At 38.6% G+C, this 19,017-nt stretch overlaps 2 long non-coding RNA genes across 2 annotated transcripts in view; both read left to right on the forward strand.

The window, feature by feature from the left end:
• The window catches only part of LOC140141149 (uncharacterized), a 483,782-nt gene that overhangs the window by 408,815 nt on the left and 55,950 nt on the right, over positions 1–19,017 (forward strand). The gene's annotated exons all lie outside the window — the stretch shown is intronic.
• Positions 2,822–13,786, forward strand: LOC140140328 (uncharacterized). The gene is made up of 3 exons (XR_011857255.1): positions 2,822–2,962; positions 5,273–5,337; positions 13,275–13,786. It is a non-coding gene; the product is annotated as an uncharacterized lncRNA (long non-coding RNA).

Consider the following 19,017-nt stretch of genomic DNA (forward strand, 5'->3'; position numbering starts at 1 on the left):
TATTTAAATAATATGTTAAAGCTTATGCCCTGTAGATTACATTCGGTTCTTGAGATATGGCCTGTCAAAATGGCGCGAAAAAAAAAAAAAAATTGGCAACAACTTTTGTTTTTCTTTTCTATATTTTTGACAAGACCAGTGGCCAGATGATTTTCTAATTACATGCATGAATTATGCAAAGTAAAGATTTCAGATACAATTAAAAGAGCTATGGTACTGCCAAGGATGATCTCCTGGATGGGGCAGCTTTAATTAGCATGAGGCCGCATTGATATGTAAATAGCGTATTGTTATTTAAATTTGTGCCCAGACGTATTGAGGGCGACAGTCATGTTATCCAGACGGAGAATGGCTGCATATGCCGGGCATGTCAATTTGCTGAGTGAAGGCTGATAATCACCTTTCTGTATAGGTAATAAGCTAGTATATTTCGTGTACCAGTTGGTTATAACAAAAATTAGTATCATATTAAATATATTAAATGTATAAAACTTTGAAATTTACATGAATTTGAAGAGCAGAGCTTCGAAATGTAGCTAAGTCAGGTGATGTGAAATTCTGCTGCGTGACCCCTCTGCGTGGTAGAATTATATTCATAAAACATTGAATTTAACAGATATCATGGGTAGCCAACCACGATTTATCAGCATTTAAAATATATGTTAATTAACAAAGATAAATAATAAAGAGTACAAATGGCAATTAACTAGTAAACAAGCCTGAAATCTTAAAATGTTGCCACGTGATTTCCCGAACACATGATATGTCACATGTGACCACTATTCAGATTTACCGTAAATATTTGGAGTATGCTTGCACATCATGCACATACACTGTGTATTTCTTTACTTCCGTATAAAATCAATAATTCATGCTGGGAGCCAAGTAACATTGTCTGCTCAGTGCAAATTGGTATTTTATTTTACTTGAGAGCATAATAGAAATACATAAAGACGAATAAGGCGCCATGATGGAAGGTCAGGTCGGGTATCAAAGGTTATTATAACTTAAATACTACTTGTATTTCCCACCTTGCCTCTGTCACATATTTCCTTCATATTATTGACAGCAAGTCCTAATTTTGACTTTGCTATAGTAAAATGTCATTTCATATCAAATTAGTAGACTTTCTTTGAAAAAACATATCCCTGGTGCCTGATGGGAATACCCGTCCGCCATTGATATAAAATTGGATCGGTTGAGCCCATATTTATTGGTCGAGCTATGAGTTTTAAAATATTGGACGAGACGTAGTCGAGTCCAATATTTTAAAACTCATAGCGAGACAATAAATATTGGGCGTAAAGCATCAATTTTATCATTATTATGTTTTGGATCCAATATTATCACAACTTGGATCCATCAAAACATAATAATTCATTAAACTGGATCGTTTTCGCCTGTTCTGTGCCCAGATGTATTGGGGGCGCGATATGCTCTCATTGAACAGGCAAAATTCGCAAAACTAACAACGTTGTTATTTGCCAAACTCAATTAACATGATCCAAGGGGTCGAACATGAATTATTCATAACGAGCTATAACAGATCGATAACTGGCCTCACTTTCTAGCTAGTAAACCAGCTGAATTTTTCATAGATTTTGCGTTGCTAATAGAACAACCGTGAATTTAGTGTCACCCCCTTGGTACTGCGCCAATCTCCTGCCAACTCTTCGCCATACCTACATTCTCCCAGCCACATTTCCCTAACATAATATGAAATTAAAAAAATTTAATGAAATTTATTTTGTCAGAGGCGCCGGCGGGGTTCGAACCCACGCTGCACTCAGCCGCTATAATGTACTCCTATACGATATTGACATAACACCAGCGCCTTAGACCGCTCGGCTATCAGGCTTGATGGTGTCATGATGAAAATTTAAAAATATAATCGCAACTTCATTACTTCAACATACCAAGTGACAAGCAAAGACAGAAAACGTAACATATTTTGGAATTTTATTTGTTTAAAAACATTAATGTGTATTAATAGCGCTCAATTGTTGATAACTACGTGTTTTATAAATGAGGCTATACACGCACAATAGTCGGGACAATATCGATTTTGATTCACACGTGCGCTACGAACTCGCCGTATACTAAAAGCATAGATTATCAATGTGGCGTGGCCTACCATTTTTCTTGTAGCTTCTTTTATACACGTCGATGTTTTCATCAATTATACAATTAACCCACATTAGACCCATAATTTTATTTCAGGAAATAAAAGATTAGATTACCATAAAAAACGAAACAGTAATCATTTGTTGGGTCTAATGTCATTTATACATGGGATTTTCAACGTTTTTTCTATCGCCATTCTCGCTCAATTAAAAAAATATTTTGGCGTGTATATCATTGAAATAAAATTCCCTGCCTCATGAACGACACCAAATGTGCCACAATTGGGTATCACGAATCGTTATATATGATGTGCAGTTAATATTCATATTTTCTTTTATACAGAGGATGCTTCTGTTTTGGCAGGAAAAATATTTTCTTGAAAACCCTCTCACTCGGTTATTTTAAAAGGTAACCACGCTTCCCTAGAATGTGCAATAAATTAGCATTAAAATTTTTCTTATTCTAACAGCAAGCGTTTCTAGAATGCATTATGGCGAAATCAGGTGTAGTTTCCAACTGTGAGTGATCAGGCTAATTTATCCAGCAAGACAATTTAGATGTTCAGTGCCTGTTTGGTGAAATCGGCCAATAGGGGGACAAAGTGTTCGACTGGGAGTGATTAGTCAAGCTTTGGAGCCAATGAGAATCAAATGTCGGAATTTACGTATAGAACTGAAATGCATAACAATTGCTGAATAGCTGGAATATAATACCAAATACATAAACGAAATCTACAACAGTTGTGTGTTTGGCTCAGCAATAGTAGCTTCAGCTATTGTCTCCAATTCAAGTTTAACTAGCTGTACGTGCCCATCGCTGCAATCTATTTTCTGTTCAGGTAAGTGTTTATTGAACATTTTTGTCGATATATAATACATGACAAGGACTAGATAAAAACTGAATTTATTTTGCAGAAGAAGTAAGCCTAAACAAAAGTCAAAACCTCAAATGTTCCTTAAAATGTTTTTTCAAATTTTATGTCATTAAATGAAAAAGCACATTTAGTCGGACTAAGTTACAAACAATCCTGGAAAAAAGTCTTGGGACACTTTGGTCATTGAGTACCATACATTAAAATCGACTCCCTGTCCTCCGGTACGCGTTGCTGAGCAAGTGTCGCAACACATTTTGTCCAGGATATCTTTCTTCTCTTATAGGCCCTTGATACTGGGAAATAAGTAATATATGGTTAAGTAGATTCACGGTAAGTTTTATGGAGATGTCCTTTTATCACTTATTACCGCGGTTGCACTAAAGTTTAAATAATTAACGTGACGAGGTTTATTAGCGCGTAATCTTAAAACACTTTTAATCGTAAAATGTATTTTCAGTTTTACGTAGTGGGTATAAAAACACATGTTTATTGATTGTCAAAAAACCAAAAACATTACAAAACGTACGAGAGCCACCACAGTTAAAACAATGCTTTCCACTGTAGCTTTTTACCCTCTTAAAACTTGATCCGAGCCCCTGCTTTAATTATACGGTTCATGCATTTGGAAACTGATATTTCCAACACTACACATTTAATTAAATTTAAAAAAAGAAATCAATGAATATTTACGTATTTATTTATATGCGATCATCAACATTTTGTCGATATACAGTAAGCCAAAAATTAAGGTACCAGTTGTGTTCACCCCTGTATATCCTAAATAAAGACAAATATGTTTAGAATTAAAGAAACGGTGATCTAAAACCTACTGAAGAGACGAAATCAAAAAATGCACTTTTGTGTTCTAATCAATGAAAGCATGACGCTGGTTTTAACGTGCTAATCAATGGAAGCACGGCGCTAGTTCCCTTGTTCGCGAACACTTTGTGTACAAATCAATAGCGCATGCAATGGAAGAAACTGCAACTTTTAAATTGGCATTTACCTTGAGGTTTTGTATCTTTGTGTCTTTATTTCAACGAACGAGGTCTTAAATTCGAGCTAAAAGGTGCAGCTATTAGCTGCTGGTTCCAATTAAGATATATCTGTCTTCGTTTAGGATATACAGGGGGTAAACCTAACTGGTACCTTAATTTTTTGGCTTACTGTATAATACATGACAAGGGCTAGATAAAAACTGAATTTATTTTGCAGAAGAAGTAGGCCTAAACAAAAGTCAAAACCTCAAATGTTCCTTAAAATAATGAAAAAGCACACTTATATTGTCCATATACTAGCGTCACTAGAATGAGCAATGGCCAATTCTCTTTAAATTGCAAATTTTGTGCAAAAACTATTTTCGCCTGTTTTATCATACGGTTGTAAATTCAATGAACTATGACTTTGCTAAAGAGCGCTTACAAATTGATGATATGTAGGCGAGATCTACTTGTTCTCTGTTGACCAGGGGCAGTCTTCAGTAAACGGCTCTTTTCAGAGCCATCAGTAGGCAAGGGGCGGCCTACATGTCTCATTCTTAGGTTCTTTGTCCTGAAGAAGTCAGAGCTACTCCTGACGAAAGCTTGACAGTTCTAAACTTGTCCGACGGCGAACCCGGTAAAAACTTACTAATTCTTATTAATATCCCGTCGTAAAAGCCTAGGCCCTATCTCACAATGTGCCAAGTATTCTTAACTGAAAATACGTGGGCCACATTATCTTTTTCGGACCTCAGCGACTAAGTTGAAATATCGGAGAAAATGCACAAACACCCCATGTCCACACGTGTACACCTTCATTTCCACACACTCCCTCTGTGGAGGACTGAGTTAAAGTTACCCTATAGTTCCTTCTATTGAAAATTATACTCCCTTTGTGGAAGACTTTAGCTAAATCTTCCACAGAAGGAGTGTGGATTTCAAACATGTCAAATGGAATTATTGGTGTGTCTATAAATGGACCTTTCGTGAAAAATTAATAAGTTTCAGTGCTTTGGGGTCTTATGACGTAAGACGCTTAATAGTATATTATTATTAGCGTTATTTCCGTCGGTACATTTGAGTTGTGCCCCGGTTCCGAAAATACTGAATTTCAAATGGGATTACCTAAATGGATGACCACATAATAGCCTTCTCTCTAGCTAGGCCTATGTGGGAGACTAAGGTCATGTCTTCCACAGGGGGTGTATAATGGATTTAAACTGGAAAAGCCCAATTTTAAATCGATTGCTGGATTGAAATAATTGATGTATTTTACACGTATTCTTTGTTCCAGATTTATTCACAACTTTTCTGCATTAGATATTTGTGTGACGTCATAGTGATCCTAGTGCTGCCCAGGTAAGTTGATCAATTCGCCGTTGAAGTGATAATTGGATTATTTTGTATATATCGCCCTGCACTTCAAGCAGGTTACACTCAATGTGGTTTAAATATAGAAAGGATTACGTAATGCTTTGTTCCTAAATTTGATGCCGATTTAATTTTCCGACCGGCTATTCATAAAAGTGGTACCATTTTTTCGAATAAAGGGGTTCCGCCAATAAATTGGTCACTGATCTGGCAGTATTATTAACGCTTGACACAACATGCTAGTATGAATAAGTGAGCACAATAGAGGCATGTGTTCAGAAAGTGGTACCATTGTTCTCATGTATCCCAAATCCCAGCTAACAATTTTACGTTGTTAAAACGTCGTCTAAAAGTTATATAAAGTGGAATAAACGTAACATATGGACGTTGTAAGTACGTAAATCTGGGAACTCGTATTCGTGTAATGACAACGTTATTCACGGACGTTATTGTAACGTCATTTTGACGTTGTTTCGACGTCAAGTTGTGAACGTCGAAACAACGTCACTACGACGTTACAGCTACGTCCGATAATAACGTTATCACAACGCGAATACGAGTTCACAAATTAACGTAATTTTGACGTCCGTAGATTACGTTGTATCGGGGCCAGACCGTGACATTTATACGGCGGTGTAATTACGTGCTTTATACGTCGAAACAACGTCATAAATTTGCGTACTAACGACGTCCGTAGATGACGTTGTATCGGGGTCAGTTCATGACTTTTTAACCACGTTTTAACCACGTGCTTTATACGTCGAGACAACTTGATTATGATATTATATTAACATCCGGCAACAATGATGCTCAATCCCAAAAAGGGCGAGCTTTTGAAAATTCAAGTTAAGAACTTCAGGAATAGAATTCTTTACTCTGAGTTTCACGCCTAAAGGCAATATCGTCAGACGACACGATAGAGAAATTTTGGCTGGACAACCATCTCCTTGTAATGGAAGAATTTACATTCCATGGTGTCAACATCCAAACTATTCCATGTCGTTTCAGATACGTATTTTTGTAACGTTTTCTGAACGTATTATTCAAACGTTGTCACCAGGTCTGGTCAAACACATTGCATCAACGTCATTACAACGTCATAATGACGTTATATTAACGTCCAAAAGTCAACGTCGAAAATAACGTAGTCACAACACGAATACGAGTTCACAGATTTACGTATTTACAACGTTGATGAAAACCTAAGTGTTACGTCCGCGAATGTCGTGAATACGTAGTGTGTTAGCTGGGATGTGTGTTTGTCTGAAGTCTATAAAGGAGGCTTTAGCTGTCGATTAGGGGCCTCGTCCGACAAGGCGCGCCCGCAGAGCTGGCATAGTGATTGCTCGCGGGCAACCCAACCCAAACATCCACGTGGTGTCGGATGGGTCACGCTAACTTGGGCAATGGGGAACAGGCTTGGAAGCGAAGATTTCGGCATAGTAGTTTTTCTCCACGGTCTAGCCACTTCTTCTGCTGATTCGGGCTGGTGTGGCTCTGAGAAGACACCGTTTGGTTTTTGAGAAGAAATTAACGCACAAGTTTCCGAGAGAAATTAGAGCAAAAAGCATCCGTTTGGAAACATGTCCAACATAGTATAGTCAACGTGCAGTGAAGCATAGAAATTATTCATGGTATTGAATGGGAACAAAGGTATTGTTCACAAGAGAATTGTACAGCAGGTGGTGCACATAGCCATAGCAGCTGAAAGCACCAACCCTCTTCAAACAACAACAACGATCAGGGGCCTCCTGGCACGTTCGTGCAGTGAGAATAAAAACCCGTGCAGTGACACTGAATTAAAAATCCGTGCTTAAAACATTTCTATACTAGTTTCAGACCAACAAATGACCAGGACATTAAAGAAGTTCCTCTACAAAGTAAAACTGATCGAATCAGAAAATCCTATATGTATAAAGGGTATACGTTGTGTGGTAGCAGTCAAACATTCATTTTGCGGTTAAAAATCAAGTAAATATTGCCTCACAACGCCTCTGGCAACGCCCTTTTCCACTAATAATAATATGGTCACTCGTGGGGGAAGCCTCGGGACGAGAAAATGCGCAACGGGCACAATTGTCCTAGTAAACTGTGCCAAAGAGTGATCACCAGGAACATTTTCATCGCTGCCCATCCCTGATATGCCACTGGGGATAACAGTCAAAAAGCAAGAGCGCAGACTGTAAGGGATGAAAGCAAAACTCGACCGCGGTTGACCGCGCGGTTTTATTTTTCTATACCGCTGGTCGAGTTTTGATTTCATCCCTAACGGCATTGCAGACCTGATAATCAGGGCAGCTTGAAGATCCCTCTGACTCCTCTGTCTTGTAGACCCTTTTATGACCAAAATTTACAATACTTAGTGTGAAAAATGTTAAAAGCGCGGCTTTCCTCAAGATACTCAAGAAAACCCTATGACCATATAATTTATTTATTTGCAAGATATTAATAGCATGAATAGAGAGGAGTCCAGATCAGTGAACAAAAGCACTGCTTAATCATGATAAATAGTAAAAAAAAACCTGGTGTATTTATTTGCTATATGCACATGAAATCAGCTGTTTTTGGGCCACAAGAGGTCTGAGTTTGACTGAGTTTGACGGTATGTAAAATTAGCTGTTTTAGGCAAAAAGTAGGTTTATATTGACTGCCAAAAAAAAAAAAAACACGTGCAAAAGGAGGAAAATTGCAGATAATATATAGCAATTTATTTACAGATGTTGGTGCTTTTTAACAATATATAATAATAATAATTATTATTATTATTTATGCAATTTGTCGACAACTTACGCACCTTTGGATCAAGTCTTATCACATTTTAAGAATTTTACGCTACAAGAGATTGTAGGGACATTTAATACAGAGTTGGTATGCGTTTTTCATTTTCATGATTACCATTTTTGGGGCGCCCTCTACGGAGGGTGCACCATATAGGCATGACCTTGTGAAAAGCTTCTAATTTCACTCTTGCTAGATTTACTCCGCAATTGTTTTGCTAAAATTATGCCCAGCTCAGAAATAAAACCACAATATGCTTGGATTTTATTTTATTATTGTTTTCTGATATGCACGGGATAAAATGGTTTAAAATACAAAATTAATGGACTTATAAAACACCAAATAAACCGTGACCTTTGTATGGTCAGGTATGGTTTAAACTAGTTTACCTTCTCTTAGAACCCGATAGACGGTGACATTTGACCATTCTAATTATGTATGTTTTGAACATGTTTGCACATGAACTAGTTGTTTACAGTGTGAAGAATCTACAACATGCTCATCTATCAGGGCACAGTTCTTTAACCCCAATACATTTGTGCATTCATTGAATGACCTTTGAAAATGTGAGTACAAAAACTCATACTTTGCAACTTAAGGTCATATTTTGCACTATGATTGTTTAATTGAGGTTATTGATAACATGCCACTGGAATGAGGCCATTGTGGTCCATAGAGACCTTTGCACAGCTAATCCTTAAACCAAACAAAACAACCACTTAGAGAATAAACGATAGGAATTTTTATTTTGCCTATCCTCTACCGTGTGATAGACGACAGGCAGGTCCAATATTTTGAGTAGTGGATGCCGGCGCAATTAACTTAGTCAGTTAAATATTATTTTAATAACTGTAAACAATTTTTTAAATAAAACTAAGTTACCGTAATAAAACTCCCTCATTATAAAATGAACGAAACTTGTTTACAACTTCACGTATTCTGTTGCGCGTACTGCTAGCGTGTTCGCGTATTCCGCACTAGTCTACGCATCCAGCGCGATACATACGCGCATCTCTACACGCGTGTTACGCATTATCAAGAAGCATGATGACGTGGGGTCGTCTACGGCCTGATAGACGGCACTCAAAATCATGCGATTGTCCAATCAGAAATGTGTCTACGAACTAGACCACTCCCACTGACTAAGAATGACCAATCATGAAATCACTAATTGGTTTATGTGCTTGACTGCTAACTGATTGTGACCAAAGATATTAGAACACAGCTCAGTATCTTTGTAGTGACTATCTCTGATAAAAAAACATTAATTAACGAAGTTCAATTCTGGCCCGAATTCTGGTCAGCAGAGAAAGGAATAAATTCGGAAGATATGACTGTGTTGAAGGTCAAAAGTGTATTTTTTAACCAGAGTTGCCAACCCCGCGATATGGTAGCCCAATTAGGCGACTTTTGACTCGTGGTTCACCGTTGTTCACTCGGGTCGGTGTCGGGCAGTTTAAAGCAATAATGTACGATTTAGGCCTACGTCATTTTGTTAGTGTTTACCCAAAATGCTGAATGAAATAATATTTATTGTAATATGCCTAACTGCTGGGAAGGGTTCCTAGCAAGGTAAAGTGAAAGAAACCCCAATGGCTATTTTGTCCGTTTAAAATAGAGTTCTATGGCCGACTTAAAGTCATAATTATGACGTAATTTTGTTATTTATTAATTAATTTTTAGCAGAATTAATATCATAAAAATGGGCTGTGCTCGTTTCATGAAGAATAACGATCGATCTTACCCTTGATTTAACAGGCCTGTCAATTTCTTGGAATTGTTTGATATGAATTATGAAAGGAGGGTATGATTTTTTTGTATTAGTTTAAGTATTTCCTAGCCTCTCTTAGCCACAGGGTTGGCTACAAAAGACACAGAGTATTAGGATAAATTGGCATGAGTGCACCGACCCCAGGTTTTCAACATTTCAGGATTGTTTCTGGACGGAGGTCGGGTGAAAAACGAAATTACGTTTACATGACTTTGTCGAAATTCGTCGTGTGACAAGAATGAGTGTATAAATGACTAGGGGGGAAGCTTACTTATTTGTGTCTTCTATACTATCCATCATATACCCTAGGCCCTGCATAACGAAATTCAACAATATTCAATATCCAAAGCAATATCCTCACTACAATAGGCCCCCAAAACAGAACTCCCACCCCATATAATCGCAAATTGACACGAAAGCTTCATTCCATGAAGCATTTCTCTCGTATTTGATCATCTTCTACTCTTCCCTAAAAAAATCATTATAATACCAAATCTAATCACCATGGAATTCACCATATCCCGTCCAGCTCACATTGGGCGCCCCATTCCTTTTTTAAAGGAATTTTTATTTTAAATATAATACCGTTTAACTTGATAGCTGTGTACTTTCAGCGAGGTTCATTTATCTTAAATGAAAACCTACCGTTCTATGTAAATCCAATCATTATACATTGCAATTTCATTAAATTGTAGGCACCTGTGTGCATTTTATGCAATTTTGCAGAGTTGGTATTCGTTTTTGCATTCTGATGAACATTGTTTAAACATAAAAAAAAAACTTAATGACATTAGTGAACCTGGTGTGTACTATTATAAGGCTGTAGGTAATCAAAAATAATGACAAGTCAATTAAATGAATTTACATTTACCCTTCCAAATAATTCAAATCAATTTCTTTACTGAAGCAGGAGTGTGTCCGTGTACTTACAACAAGTGGATTGACATTTTAAATGAAAACAAGAAACAGCAACAAGTTGTCCTTAAGATGATATTACGCCAACATTTGGAAAAGTTGTAAAGGAAATGTGTTATTAAAATTTTAAAGTTATGGTTTTTAAATATAAGTTGGGGCGTCCAACAAAAATTGGCTAAATTGTTGGACCTCTATTTATATTATATCTAAACGATAATAAATACATCAACGATGTTCCCATTTATTATCTGCTGATACACAACAATAGTATACTCAATTTTGAGAAAGGGTTTTTTGACACGAGTTTCCAAACATAAAGAAGAGCAGTGATATCTATTCTGCAAAGGATGTTGTGGGTGGCATGGATGTATTCTTATGCAAAACTGTCAACACCCACCGCACCATTAATTAGCATCAATTACCATCAATGCATCATACTGTGGGAAAGGGGAGGGTAGATGCGTCCCCGGCTCGAAATACAGAGACAAAATTTACAAACATTTGCAATTATTTGCATTTACCCCCATTTTAGCACTAAAAGTGCGATTTTTTCTCGCGAATTATATTGTTACTAGCACCCATCCCATACAAGTAGGACTTAAACCACAGATACACAGAGAATCATAGCGTAATTAGGCTATAATATAAATTTAAATGACATAAACGTTAACAAATAGATGACGTAAACGTTAAGGCTGTTCCAGTTAAATTACATACCCATTGGTGGTTCTATTTAATTTACATATTTCTTCTGAAATGGCCACAAAATATTTAATTTACATACTCCCTCTGAAATGGCTGTTCCATATAATTTACCTACTCCCTCTGGAATAGCTTTCCCCTAATCAAATTGCATATTGTGAATTTCAGTCTATCAAATTGATTCACTAGTGAATAAGAGAGACTGACAACAGCAACCTATGGAGAGTAAGAGAGACGACTCCCCTAGGAGGGGCCTCGGGGTCGGATGACTTAACGAACATAAACTTCTTGCCAGGACAGAACTATATCCACCCACTGAGTTTGAGCCCCGTACAACCTACTACGGCATCAGACAAATCGACAAACCTACAGACAGATCTGCAGAGAATAGCGTATTATTATTAAAGACTAGATTTCGCGGTTCTCGGGTTGGGTGGTTCTCATAATAGGCCTATCCCTAATTACCAAACACCCGTTACCCATATACCTGCCCTGACCTTTTAAACTACTATGATATAGGCCTGCGTCTCTTAGTGATCAATATAATGGGCTATAGGCCTTACCTGGTTCTGGTCCGATGAGATGCACCTGTAAATTAGTCACATGCACACTGTAATGCTTTCCGATACCCTTAAAGTTAGAAGGCAAAGTTGCTACGTCGGCACACATAGTAGGTGATAAAAGTGGTTTTCCAAGTAAAGGTTTGGATGCGAGCCGTTAGACCAATAGGCTTATAAAGTAAACGCCGTGTCAGACAAAAGTCTTTGAACATGGCACGGCGTTTACTTTATAGGCCTATTGGTTTAACGGCTCGCATCCAAACACTTTACTTGAAAACCACTTTTATCATCTTTCCGATACCCGCACTGCGCCCGTCGGTACTCCGCGCACATGCCCGTTGATACTCCGCGTACTCGCTCTGCGAGCACGCGGCAGCTCCGCGAGCACGCGATAGCGCGCGGACAGACGGACAAACTCTCTATAATTAGTATTAAGATATGTATATATATGAGCCCCATATATATGTAGCAATATGGGCACCAGTTTCACTATTTTAGGCCTGCACTTTTTTTCACCCAATTTGGCGACTTTTTTTAATTTCTTTATTTTAAGTGGTATGAGAGTGCAACCTACATTTGAATAAAGCTTATAAATTGGACTTTCACTTTTTACACATTTTCTGCCCAGTTGGCCGACTTTTTACAATTTCTTTATTTTAAGTCCTGAGCAAATAAGGAAGTAAGTTTGTGTACACCGATAACATGCGGGTATAGCCATATTTGTGTACAAATATAAGGCCCTCTAGTTTTTTACTACATTCAAGCACCGTACCTTTTTTGTTAATTCACTTCATTTTGGAAAGCATACTATCAACGGATTTCGTTGAAATGTTGGATACGTATTGCTAACACATGTTGATATGTAAAATGGGAATAAGTGGTTCCAGATTTCTTTTATGACTTCATGAACTTGGTTATTTTCAGTCCTCTTTACCTATAAATAAACGAATTGGGTGAAAATCTGTGAAGTAGAGTGAATCAAGTGTTTTTGCTCACATAATTACTTTTCACGAACTAATGCGCGAGAAAAATGTGCAATATAAAAGGTAAAAAATAATAGTTAAATATTAATTTTCCTTCACTAACTGTGACAATTTCACTTATGACATCAATTTTTTCTTTTTTTGTCCGAGGTGGAGCAGTGTTTTTGGATATGTAATGGTGCGACCCTATAAACTGGTTTTGTTTTGTTTTAACAGATCATGGCCGCACCGGACAAGACCTGTTTTGTTATTCTCATTTTGGTGCTTTCACCGTTGCTACCCATGGCACGGCCTGTAGAAGAAAAGGGACTGGAAGATGCGACTAAACTCCTCCGCCGGGACGACCTGGGAAAGGATCTCGAAGAACGAGGAATACTGGACACTTCACTTCATCCTGGCTTTGCATTCCCCACTTCACTTCATCCTGGTTCCACACTTCACTTCATCCTGGCTTTGCATTCCCCGGGCGGCTATTAGTCATTAGTCGGGTACATGGTGTTAGTCCGACACGCCGCTAGTCCGACACGCCGCTAGTCCGACACGCCGCTAGTCCGACAACACAAATTCCCTATTCTTAGAGGTGCGTCAGTCCGAAAATGAAAAGCACGGCGCTAGTCCGAAAAAAAAGCATGCGCTAGTCCGAAAATGAAAACCACTGCAACAGTCCGACACGCCGCTAGTCCGAAATTTAATTATGAAAACCACGCCGCTAGTCCGACAAAAATTCGGACTAGCGGCGTGGTTTACATAATTTTAAAAAACACGCCGCTAGTCCGAATCTGAAAAGCACCTTTTCAGTCCGACACGCCGCTAGTCCGAATCTGAAATACACTGCGCTAGTCCGAATCTGGAAAATACTCCTTCAGTCCGACACTGCGCTAGTCCGAATCTGAAAAACACAGCTCTAGTCCGAAACTGAAAACCATAGCGCTAGTCCGAAACTGAAAAGCACTGCGCTAGTCCGAAATTGACAGCCACTGCGCTGGTCCGAATCTGAAAACCACTGCGCTAGTCCGAATCTGAGAACACTGCGCCAGTCCGAAATTCGGACCAGCGCAGTGTTTTTCATATTCGGACCAGGGCAGTGCTTTTCAGATTCGGACCAGCGCAGTGCTTTTCATATTCGGACTAGCGCAGTGCTTTTCATATTCGGACTAGCGGAGTGTCGGACTGAAAAGTGTTTTTAGATTCGGACAGCGGTGTGTCGGACTAGCGCATTGCATTTCACATTCGGACTAGCGGCGTGTCGGACTGGCAGAGTGTATTTTAAATTCGGACTAGCGGAGTGTCGGACTAAAAAAGTGTTTTTCAGATTCGGACTAGCGGCGTGTCGGACTAGCGGCGTGTCGGACTAGCGGCGTGTCGGACTGAGCGGTGCACCCCCTATTGGGTAATAACTGGGTCAATTCAAAAGGGTTTATCATGTTTATTCGCCGTAGAAGAGACGTAATAATCGGATTAACTACCATAGCAATAGATGAATACAATGTTTGAATAGGTCGCCCTACACCACTCCTCCCTACGCCATACATGAATTCGCCTAGCCCCATTTCCCTTAAGGGCGTACTACACCCATATATTGGTTTGATTGGTCTAAAAAATATTTTTTCATTTATAGCTAGGCGATATATGCACGGATCATGTGAAATAAAAAAATATATGAAAAAACGTCGTTAAAGTGTCATTTTTCACCTATTTGTCTTAAAGTTGACTGGTTGTTAAGGACGCTTATTTTTTTAGCGATCCACACGTAGTCTTCTTCACAACAGGACTGACACACACCGTTTTGTCAATACACGCTTAACGATTTGCGTAGGTCAAACATGGGCAAAAATGTCTTTAAAATTTAATAAACATATACAATTGGTACCCATGTCATTATGCTTGCAAATGAACAAAGTTCATATCAATAAAATCAAGGATCGAATGCCTTTTAGTGTCCAAAACGGCAAAATTACCGTCACACTTACCCGAATTCTGCACCCTGGCGAATCCTCCTGACCATGCTGGCGTTCACAAAATTCGAATTCGTAATAAAAAATGCGATCAAAAACACAAAACTACAACTTTGGATAAACTATCATGGCAACATACATTATTGCCAAACAATATAGAATAGAAAATTCGACGTCAACTTGTCAAAATATTGAAAAACCGTGCTCTAAAAATATTTAAAAAGTACGCAAAACAATTTCTATTCATACGCGTGTGAAATGACCGTGGTAAAAGTAGAAGTCGTGTGTTGAGTAATCTGTGTCATCCTCTGTAGGGATGGGCGATACCATTTTGTATCAGTTGTCGATCTAGAGCAGCCAGAGGGGGGGGGGGGGGCAATTTTAGAAAAAAATAAAATAACATTGAAAATAATGGCCATCGCGTCGCGCTTGCGCGACACAGGGGATGTCTGAGGCGGCTGTGGCCCCCTCAGAAGTAAGAAACTTGTGCAAAATGAAAACTTTATTGAAGTGATTGTGGACCATTTTGGCACTGAGCAGTGATTAGTGTATAAAATTTTAGTTTGAAAAATTTGTTAAATGACGGTCCATGAAACCTTCCGTGGACAAGTTTTCCCTGTAAGCCTATAAATTGTGTTAACATAGGGCTTAAATTTGGTAATGTCGGAAGAAGAGCGAAAATGATTATCCACTACACAAGGGGGTGTCTGAGGGGGATGTTCCCGCCTGAGAAGTTTTAAAATTTTGCAAAATGAAGGTCCAATTGAAGCTGTTTGGTGCACGGCCGTTTTTACACTATTTGAATCAATTACGGTAAGGGCAGGAACTCAATTTGCAAAACTTGAGATTCGCAATTACTAAAGCATGCATAAATCGATGAAGTCGGTATGGAGTCCGTCTTAATACTGACTTTGGGTGCATCGGCCGTCCCGCGGTAATTTTCACATGCTCTTCTTTTTCTCCGTTCTTCCCCTTTCTCTTCTCTTCTCTTTTTTGAGAGGGGGCGGGCCCGCCGTGCCCCCTGCCATCCGCGCCTAAAATGTGATGCGATCAAGCAAAATCAGTCGGAACTCGGAAATATTGATTTTGAGATATAGCCAAACAAAGGAAATATTTCCTTTTGTTTCCTCATGTTTTGGAAACTCTTTAATTGATCATATCTTTGGAACTGGTTGTTCAATTTCAATGGGGTCTTCTGCAAAATGCAGCTTTGTAAATGCTTTTTACTATCCTATAAGAAACTGAAAATTCAATATTTCCGAGTTCCGACTGATTGTGCTTGATCGCATCACAAATGAGTCAATGTGTTTGTTGGGGGAGGGGATGGGGGTACGTGTGGCTGTACTATAATAGGCCTACCACATTAACGAACTTAACTTACTCTTCGTGGGATTACGAATCGTAACACAAACACATGTGATAAGGGGCTGTGCAATAATTATGAGCCCTGGGGGGAGGGTAAAATTGGGGGGGGGGCAAGACATTTTTGGCGAGCCAAAAGAGGGGGGGGCAAGCAATTTTGGCAAGCTGAGAGGGGGGCAAGCGATTTTTGGCACACATTCATGGGGCGCCTTTTTAATAAAACGCTCTAAAAAGGCTTAGGAAAACAGTACGGAAACGCATAAATATGCAAATTTTCCTGCTCGCTGCGCTCGCAACAGGTATATAGACCATTTAAGGTTTGTAAATTGGGATCCCAAAAATTTGGCATGCGCAAGGGGGGGCAAAGAATTTTTGGCAGGCCGAGAGGGGGGGCAAGTGATTTTTGGCGGGCCGAGCGGGGGGGGCAAGCGATTTTTGGCGAGCCGTTTGGAAATTTTACCCCCCGGGGGGCTCATAATTATTGCACAGCCCCTAATAAAACCAGAATAGCAAACACCACTTTTAATCAACAAGATCATGATGCAACAACGTTACAACTTTCTTTTTAATTTTAACAAAGCTTGACTCAGAGTTTAATTTTAAGATGCTAGCCGAAGTCAATTTATAAATTTGCACATTCTTTGGGTTCCTTTGTTTCCACTCTTGTTAATAGAAAACATAAAACCCGATGATCAGCTGACTCTTTCTGTTGACAATTTAAGTTTAAAACATTATTAACACAATTTTTGTGTTGAAATCAATTGTAAACATTAAACAAAACCAATACATTGGCTATAGTTTCAAATCTTTCGTAACATATAACCGTGGTGTTTGTAAAATATTTTGTAAAAGATTTGCAATTTTGGAATCGAACATTGCAACTTTACAATGCTCAAGAACACGAAAACTTCGGGCGTTGTTAAAAATTGTATGAAATGAAGATCCCAAGCGTAAACTAGTTTCTATACACTTTTTTGTCAATGATAGATCGCTATTTTGTGACGTTACATTAGGAAAACAATTAATTGTTATTTAAAGTAACATTTTCAAAATCGAAATTTTTACCTAATTGTAATGAATATAACATAACAAACACACCCTGAAATACTGACCGGCTGTAGTTTTGACAAAATCTTAAATTTTGTTTTATCATGTAGGCTTACATGCGCCACCAATGCCCGCCATGGTGTGCCGCTAGAGCGCATATCCCATAGACAATCCACTGGAATGATTAAAGCTGTCGCTGCGAGATAGTATAGGGGACCGCGACTGTTCACAAACACTTGTTATGAGGGGGTGGATGCAAAGTTGAAAAGTTTTGACCCTCCTAGTGGGGGGGGGCTAAAATAATGACCACAAATTCCCCTGGGAAAATAGAGTTTATATGCTTTTCTATGGGGTTGACCCATAATTTTCATGTCAAAGGGGGGCTGAAATTTTTGAGGTCTGTAAAGGGGGGGCCAGAAAAATTTTCGTGATGAAATTTTTTGCTTCAGCCCCCCTAACAAGTGTTTGTGAACGGTCCCTAGGTCTACCACACAATTTATTCGCTACCAGAAGTCCGCGCTAGTGCATAGGCTTAGGAAGATTTTCAACATGAGGGGGGGGGGCTGAAACTTGAACAAAATTTTGTGGGGCCAGACGGGGTGCGGGAGGGGGGATCCCCCCCTTGCATTCGGAAATTTTTGCAAAATATAGATCACAAAGACCCCTTTTCCCTCTATTTTATCACAACTTTTTAAGTTCACCTAGGATTATTGGGAGGGGGGGCTGTCCAGCCCCCGTACCAAAATTATTGAGCCCCTCAAGCCCCCCCCCCCGGTTCCTAAGCTTATGTAGAGAATGAACGATTTGTTTTTTTAATATTTGTTTTCAATTTTCGAATAATTATTTTTGTTTTCAATAGGCCTACTTTCCATAAAAATAAAAGTATTTTATCGGAAAATAGCCGATACCAAAATGGTATCGAATCGCCCAACGCTAGAAAAAAACCAAAATCATTTAAATCAATGGCGGAAGTCATGGAAGTGTTCGGCATGCGAAAGCAGTGAATTTCATCCTTTTTTCGTGAATTTATATAGGATTTTCTTGAATTGGAAGGATATCAGCATGCGCTACAGGTAAGTGACGAAACTGTTACTAAACGTGAAGCAGGAGCCTGTTCCATTGAACTGTTATCATTCTGAACATAGCGATTCACATTACAATGCATTATAAATCATATTTCGTAAGCTTCCCGTATTTCCTCAGAAAACTGAGCAAAAATTCTCCTAATACTGAGAACAAGTCATTGACTGTTCTTTAATTTCAACCTTATCAAACCTGAAACAAATATGCTGCCTTGCGAACACAAATTTTGCATATCATTGTCATCTGGAAGGGAAAAAATAAGTTTAATTTCATTGATAACATGAAATTGATGCATATTTGTGTTTTCAAAGCTGTGCATAATTAAAAAAAAAAAAAAAAAACATATTTTGGTACTTTTAGAGTCTGCCATTAATGATAAATATGTGTGTGTAAGTGGATTCACGGTGGCAGTTCTGAAATTGTAGATATCCTCAAATTTGTAACGGGGTCATGATGTACCTGTCTTTGGCTTGTAGCATTAAAAGCATGCAAGCTACATTAATATCAATGCC

Source organism: Amphiura filiformis, chromosome 19 (assembly GCF_039555335.1).
Source record: "Amphiura filiformis chromosome 19, Afil_fr2py, whole genome shotgun sequence".
NCBI classification, from domain to species: Eukaryota; Metazoa; Echinodermata; class Ophiuroidea; order Amphilepidida; family Amphiuridae; genus Amphiura; species Amphiura filiformis.